The 8,221-nt window shown below is 32.1% G+C and overlaps 1 protein-coding gene across 3 annotated transcripts in view; it reads left to right on the top strand.

Annotated features, from left to right (window-relative positions):
* The window catches only part of LOC119631662 (dynein light chain 2, cytoplasmic), a 28,466-nt gene that overhangs the window by 3,955 nt on the left and 16,290 nt on the right, over window positions 1-8,221 (top strand). The window contains exon 1 of one of the 3 annotated variants that reach the window (XM_038024079.1): window positions 2,911-3,034. The exons of the other annotated variants lie outside the window; for them this stretch is intronic. The gene's annotated coding sequence lies outside the window, so the exon portion shown is untranslated. Of the gene's footprint in view, window positions 1-2,910; window positions 3,035-8,221 lie in introns of those variants that run through there. 3 annotated transcript variants of the gene reach the window in all.

Below are 8,221 nucleotides of genomic sequence, written 5' to 3'. Positions count from 1 at the left end.
TTTTTTTTTTTTGTCGTGTCGATGAATCAAGATGAATTTGAAATTTCACCTGCGACCGTTAATTAAGGACGACTCCCATATCCAAGTAGTGAAATTTCAAAAAACAATCGACTCTCAAATGCGACGGAGATCTTTGATAAGTATTTGCATCTATTGTAAGCAAATCTATTGTACCTTACATTCTTCCGTCAAGGCTATATAACCGGGCGGGACTTGAAATTAATTTGCAAAATTTGCGAGTTCTATTATTTTTTTTACATTTGTTTCTACATGTGTGCCATCATCAACCCGTTGAGTTTATTGCTAAATACAGCTACGTTAGCGCCTCTGTTCAATTTTGTGGTTATATTTTTCATATATCAGTAGATACGTCCTAGTTTTTCTTTTTTTAGGTTTCGTGTTTTGCGTTTACATAGAAAAATGGACTCAAATTTAGGATGCGTTTTATATGGTCCGTAGGTAACATTAAAATAAATTTTCAATAAATTGTCTCTAAATTTGAGATTTGAAAGGAGTGACAACAACAATTCAGTCGATAGTAATACGAACGCTCGGTGACATTAATTAGACGAGTGATAATGCCGAGAGCGAAAGTGCTTCAAGCTTGATTAGGATAGTCTTAAGCATGTCAATATGCTTCAGAAATCCGTTTGTGACATTTTATTATGCCTTTTTCTGTGTAGTTCCAAATCGATTTTAATTTTAAAGAGCGAAGAGCTTCTTACCAAAAACGGGTTTAATGGCTTCAAGCAAGTGCTTTGGCTAGGTATGGTTTTGTGTGTAGGTGATCCTATTCTAACCGAAATTTAATTTGCAATTTTCTGAAGGACGAAAGATTCCAAGACGATCTTAAGAAAGTATGCATAAAAAGCACGTTGTAGTGTTGCGTTTAATATTTTATCCGGGTTCGGAGTATTGATTTAAATGAATATTATTTTGAAAATTTTTTTCACATAATTTTACGAATTATACTCTAGACATATATATATATACGTCATGATTCGTTCCCCCGTCCTTGTCCGATTTCTTCATACAAATTTTATCATTAACGTGTAATGGAAAATAATTATCGTCATTTTGTCAAGTCGGTTCCATTACAACCTAAATTTCACATAATACATACTGTCGGTCGAGACAGGAAACTTGCAGAGAACTTATGTTGCATTGTATGATGCATGTCCGTATATATTGAAAATTCTTCGAGATTTTTTCTGCGGAATGGTGTTAATGCCTATGTATCGGGCACAACTCACTCACCTGATTGTCTCAAACGAACATGTGCTTAAAAGGCGACATTTCAGCTTACATTTTTTGAAAAGAGAGTTTTCTAATTCTTCGCTCGTGTACAAAGTTATATTGATTTGAAAATGAGTGAAAAATTTGAAGAAATACGTTGTTGTGTAATGCGTTTTTACTATAAGAAATTGTATAAAAACGATGCAAAAAAAAAAAAAAAAAATCAGTGAAGTGTACGGTGAGAAAGTTGTGATTTAACGAAGGACACAGGAGTGGTTTGCTCGATTCCGTTGCGGAAATTTCGATATCAAAGATGCAACTCGCAGTCGGTGTAAAAGTCGATGAAATTTCGCAACTGATGGAGCGAGACCGGCACGCGGAAACACTAAACTTCACACACGACCACACGACAGTTTGGAAGGCTACGAAAAGAAGCTCGAAAACGCGACCCATTATCAAATAGAATCAGTTTATTATGTATATGCACTTCTTCTTGCCAAAACTTTTATGCTAACTCTTAATGTAATTAATATACAGTAATCCCGCCGATAACACGGTACCGTTATAACATGTTTTCATATTACGCGATTTCACGTTCCTCGTATAACAAGGTTTTTTTGCCCACATAACAGGGGGGGTTTCCCACGTTACATTTCTGTGCTATGACCCGCAGCGAATAGCAGCGAATAAACATACTGTAACTGTTTCTTTTTTTTAGTTACAGGGGGAAATTATTGTTTATCCATTAACAAAATGCAGCCAAAAATTATATTATAAAATTTATTCATCTTGCATCCCTAAATTATATTATAATTTATTATTGAATTTTTTCTCTGCTCGTGTTGCGAACAATTGATTAAATTTTAGTTATTTGAGAGTAGCTCACGTTTCATTTACTTAATTATGTTTGTTTGATAATGAAATGCCACCAGATATTTAGAGATAAAATTTTCCAGTTTATTATATAATTTATGTGTGTTGTAAACTGTGTTTGAACAAATACTTTGCCATTAAACGAAAATTATCCAAAGAAATGATCGGACAACATTTCTTATTACCAAAGAATAACGTTATTGATAGGTGTTTACTCTCCTACACAAGTAGGTAATAAATAACAAAAAAAAAAAAAAAAAAAAAAAAAAAAAAAAAAAACTGTTATGTGACCAATCAATTTGGTAGTAAATATAGACATACATACAGGCTTTATTCACACATGTTAATATTGAAATAACATATTTACACACCTACAAGCCTGTAAATTCAGAGCGCCAGGCGAAAACGCTTATAAGACACATAGATACTTTTCTTTTTTTCATCATTCGGTCGCAGTAAGTGGTAAGAAAAAAAAAGAAAAAAAAGCTAACGATTATCTATTAGAGAAAAGTTGTTACACTCAAACGAGCGAGAAAACAAAAAAAAAAAAAAAAAAAAAAAGTTAGAAATCTTTCAATAAATGCTTCTTTTTCTTTTCTCCCGCCAATTTTTGATAGGTTGTGTGTGAATTGTATGAGTTTTTATTTACTGGAGCAGACAATGAATAGCAAACATGTATAGTTTTTTCCTTTTTTTTTTTTTTTTTTTTTCTGTGGCCTTTGAAATTTTATTTAATAAAAAATCAAAAAAAAAAACAAAAAAAAAAAAAAAACCATTGAACAAGTAAATGACTAACTGCTGGCTACTATTTGACAGGCAGACTGATTGAACAACTAACTGACTGACTGGGCGGCATGTGAACGGTCAAATGTGTATATAAATAGATAATTAGACTTCGAGCCCGTTTAATATCTATCACGTGCAAGTAAGTCGTCATACTTTTGTATTTACATTTCTATTCAATTGAAAATATGCCGACAAATTAATTGAAAGTAAAAGTAAATGTTTAAATTTTGCATGATGTTATTCGCTTTATGTTAATTAACACAGAATACCTACCTATCCCCAGTCTAATCTAAGGAAGACGCCAGCTTGACTCAAAATGAAACTTTTCTTGAGATATGATTCTCGTTCATCTAGTAAAAGAGAGGCTTATTATGTTGTGATCTTCTCTATGTGTAAACTATTTAGAATAAGGTACGAAAAATAATCGGTGTAGTGTGTGCCAAAAAAGAAGTATAATAAAATACATTATTTTCTTGCTGTCATCATCAACGTAATAAGGCCGTTATATTGAATTGATGGCCTGTCTCTTTTTGCGAGTTACATAAAAAGGTCTAACGGAACGGTCAGCCCGTTATGGTCTGAAATAGTTTATTGAGCTAAATAAAGCCCCTTTTGATGTTGTTGCTCATGAACATGATCTTGACCGTATCGTTGTCGCTCAAAAATGATCGCACAAGAACGTATCTTATCAGATATATATTCAAAACCAATTATTTAAATTTTTTACACATGTTCCGTCAAACACCGCACCTTTCGTACATTTCTACATTCTTTTGTAACTCTTTGTTTTTTTTTTTTTTTTTTTTTTGCTTATTGGAATCCGTATAAAATACAGTGGTCGTATATGAATTTTATCAATAGTGGCAAGATCGGGTCTCACTTTGTACTAACATGAATCACTTTCAAATTTTAATGCATTTGCTAGGTCAGTATGTATGTATATAGACATGTTCAGTGATAAAAAGAGAAATCCAAATATGCGCTTACTTGTTTGTTGATAACTTGTTGTTGTAATGGGAAAGGTCTAGAACCTAATTATTATATACTTTTCGTAAAATGCCGTCCATCTAAATTTTGTGGCTGTTATTCGATTCTATTACGATGTCGGCATGGATCCTTAGGTCAAGTTAATGTAGGTGATGCTGATACCACTTGCAACTCAGACTATTCTCGTGAAAGTGAAAAGTAATATACATACGATAATTACAAGAGAAAATATCAGATATTATCAGCAATAATATGTGTATTTGTCTATTTATCTATAAATGTTGAAATGTTCGATGATAATGAATTGCAAGTTACGAGTCTAGTAATGCATTACTAATATCGCTTTGTGTTATCCTTTTAGCGATTGTGGTCACATCTAAAGACTGTTCTTCCCCTTGTTTTCTTGTTCAAACTGAATCGGAGAGAATCAAATAAATTTATCATTTTATAATCTACAAAGTGGTGATATGCGCTCCCACAATCAATGGGAGGTCAGGCAGAATATCCTAAGTAAACTGATCGACTGATTGTGCATAATTCTTTTACGATAATGAATATAGTTGACCATAGGCTACCACAGGGATTGGACTGAAACAAATTTTATGTCAGCCCATCGTATAATATCTGGCATAAACGATTATCCGAAATCGTTTGAAATTTGTTACACTAAGCTTAGGTTAGTGGAGAGATTCGCGAATTCTTTCCATAGATCAACTTGGAAAATGCACGAATTGACTGAAATGGTTATTAAGAGGACGCATCTGCGATTATCGAAAGACAATGAGGCAACAATTGTTGTAGATAATAAGCGAAAAGGCAAAATATTCTGCAACTTTTATCACACATTACTTTGCATATACTTTTGTTAGTTTAGTTATTGTGACGTTCTTCCTTGGAAGAAAAAAAAAAGGAAAAAAGAAAAAAAAAAGTGGCAAAAACAAAGTTTTCTCTTGAAATTTAAGCCATTGACCTCATTTTCGTTTAGTGTTTATTCTTCACTGCAGTGGTATTTTGGTTAAAAAAATCTAAAAGATTTAAACGGACTGCAATCACTGCTTACAAATTTAATTGTCTCTCGTCCTTGTAGAATTCATTTGAAGCAAGTCGTCGAGACTTAATATCGTCAAGCTCTCTACATAGAGAGATCATAAATAAATTCGCCCAAGATTTTTATCTTTATTAATGATGGGGGACTTTGTAGATTTTTCTCAGTTTTACAATCTCGTGCCCGTTGTTATTGTAATAATATGAAGAAAATTCGTATTCAAAATTCGTCATATGTCATATGTAATTAAATTAATTAATTGCGCATTTATTTAAATGGTTAAATGAAAAGGAAGTAATTTAAAGTTAATTTATAGCATACTTTTGGTACTAAGTTGTAATTAGCAAAACATAACAGTATAATTTCCAGTGAGATAAGAATATAATGTTTGTAAACCGGTAAATGGGAGGCGGGAGGGAGTAATAGTTTTTCGCTCTTGTGCTAAAAGTGTTTCACTTCACATAATATTTCAATATAAAAAAAATTTAGCTTTTACTACACACACAAAAATGCAAACAACTGAAATTGTTTCGGTAACAACTTTGATAATTTCGTTGGCTATTTTTATACTTATCGGCGAAGGATTCATTGTGTCAAAACGTTTGCGCAACGTCCGAAAGGAAGCATCAGAGGACCCCGCCAAAAATATACGGATTCTTGATCAGAATCAAATTCTAAATCGATTCAAGTATGTCCGTCTGTCCGTCTGTTCGTTTATGTAATGTCTGTTATAAATATTCTTCTGATCGTAAAAATGCGCAACTATCGACTTGAAATTTGTGCAGAAACATTGGAAACTAAGCCAAATTGGTCGATGGATATGCCTATAGCACCACGTAAACTGAGAATAGCTGTTTTGCGAAGGGAATGAAAAAAGCCTCGTTTTTGCTTGCTCATTACTCATAAACTATATCAAATAAATGCACAAAAATAGAAAAAAAAAAAAAACTGACCTTAGCACTACCCAATATTGTAGTGCATCAAAATTTAATTGTTCGTAACGCGTAGAAATAAGCTTTCAAAAGTATGCAAATACTTGGTTATATTATAGAATATGAAAATGTTGTTCTTTCACTTGTTTTGTCTTTTTTAGGATAAGGGCGATGGGTATAAAAGATTCGGTTTCGATCGAATTTAATTTTCTTATTTGTTTTTTTTTTTTTTTTTTTTTTTTGCATTGTCATTTTTTGTACATAGTCAGGAAGTCTTGCTATGTAATATGGTGCATTAAAATTACACTTACATTACTTATCGCACTAAGGGTATATTAAGTTGGTGCGAATTTATGCAACATCCAGATGGCGTTGAATAACATTAATTTTCCATTATGCCGATTTCGATTTGAATTTGTTTATTCGTTTTTCTTTTCTGGGTCAAGATACACAGTGCTCGTCAGCTCAAGTCCTTAGTATATGCCCCACATCATTGATGCCTGCAAAGGCATATTAATATTATGCGAATGTTTGCAACACTCCGAAGGACTTCGGATTTGAGATACACCCAGATTTTGTTTTGCATCGATCCATTCAGAATGAATTTCTGAATCGATTTAAGCTGGTCACTCTTCTCGTCTTGCTTCCTTGAAATATTTTAATGAATTTTGGCACGTTTTAAAGTGTTTTGGGCCCATAGACGGGCGCTATTGAAACACCACTTTTTCGACCGTTTCCCATATGAAGTCTCATTTTTTAAGCAATCGTTATATAAATAAATATAAGGTAGCCTAGGGTAATGAAAATGTGAACTGTGGCCCACTCTAGGATTTTTACTTATATCTGTTTGTTGTTCGTTGCTCGATATTTCTTTTAACGCCATTTATAAACCATGATCCTAAAGCTTTAAATAACCAAAAGTCAAATGACAAAAAAAAAAAAAAAAAAAAAAAACAAAGGAAGGCATTTCTTTTTAAACTTAACTTGGTTTACTTTAAAAAATTCTCATGCGAAAAATTAATGTCAATTGCAAGAATGTTATCATGACAAAATGACGAAGGATAAGCGACGGTGGCTCACATATTTTGCATAATTCGTTTTTGCATAATTCGTTTTGTATTTACCTTTGATTTTTTTGTTCTAATTGAACGGTAATGGGTGGAATAATAATTAAATACGTTTGCCTTACCCATTGAAGGAAGATACGTAGAAATATAGTCCATAGAGCTTACAATGTTTGTACCCATTATAGTCCGTTGTAAGCTTTTTATTCGGCTTAAATCTGCACGTCTCTGTTATACTTTTATTGCTGGCGAGAGATCATAGGTAAAAATAGATGAGATTTGATTCGCCCACAAGCACGATTATCATAAGAAAAAGCTATACTTTACAATTTATAGAAGACAATTAGTCTCGAAACATGATACAATTTATTTACATGAATTATACTTAAAATTCAGTACAAAAAGTATCCTAATCCTGGATGCAACGTAGTTAACACGTTGATCTTGCTATCGATAAGATAAATTTATATACATAAGATTGATTGGTAATGTTGTTGTTCTTGTTAGCAATGTAAAACTTTTCAAGGAACCTTTCAAGGAAAAAATTACAATTTCCTTTATGATATGTCGCGTAATTAACCTTTATATGCTGTACAATTTCTCTGTATTGATTTGCGATGTTGGTTGGACGGTATCAAAGATTAATTGCCCTTAAGGCGATCACAACATATGTGTATATATATATTTTTTTTTTAATATGACTGAGTTGAACTTGGCTATTATCAAATTTAAAACAATTTTAAGAAAGAAATTGAAAGAAAAAAAAGATTTTTTTTTTTTTTTATTACCTAAGGTAAGGTAAGCCACGTTTGTACAGAGACAATTAAAGTATACTTATGGGATTAGGGTAAGAAATTTATGCAAATCATGCACTAAAGCGCTGAATGCAATGAATAAGCAAATCAAATTGGTTGAGAATTAATCTTTATCAACGAAGAAAAGGGAATTGTATGAGATTTTACAGGACTCGTAAAATTTCGTCTATGTTTGATCGTGTACTGGACCATTATGGTTTAGTTAATTCAGTATTCAGTGTTCATTGCAATAATTTTTATAGTAAATGAAATATAAGAACAAATAAGAAATTTATATTCAGTTGAGGGCGAATCTCTATATACACACTACTTACTATTATTCAGACTTTATTGGTTTTATTTATTGTGATCAAAAAAAAAAGTGAATTGGATAAAATCTATCTTTCACCATTTAGAAATTATTAAGAAAAATTAATCTATCACGTTGTGACGTCCACAATAATTAATTTAGAATTAGCGCAAATTGTTCCCCCCCCCCCCCCT

Source organism: Glossina fuscipes, unplaced genomic scaffold, assembly GCF_014805625.2.
Source record: "Glossina fuscipes isolate IAEA_lab_2018 unplaced genomic scaffold, Yale_Gfus_2 0, whole genome shotgun sequence".
NCBI lineage: Eukaryota > Metazoa > Arthropoda > Insecta > Diptera > Glossinidae > Glossina > Glossina fuscipes.
This window is presented reverse-complemented; position numbering and strand designations above follow the sequence as displayed.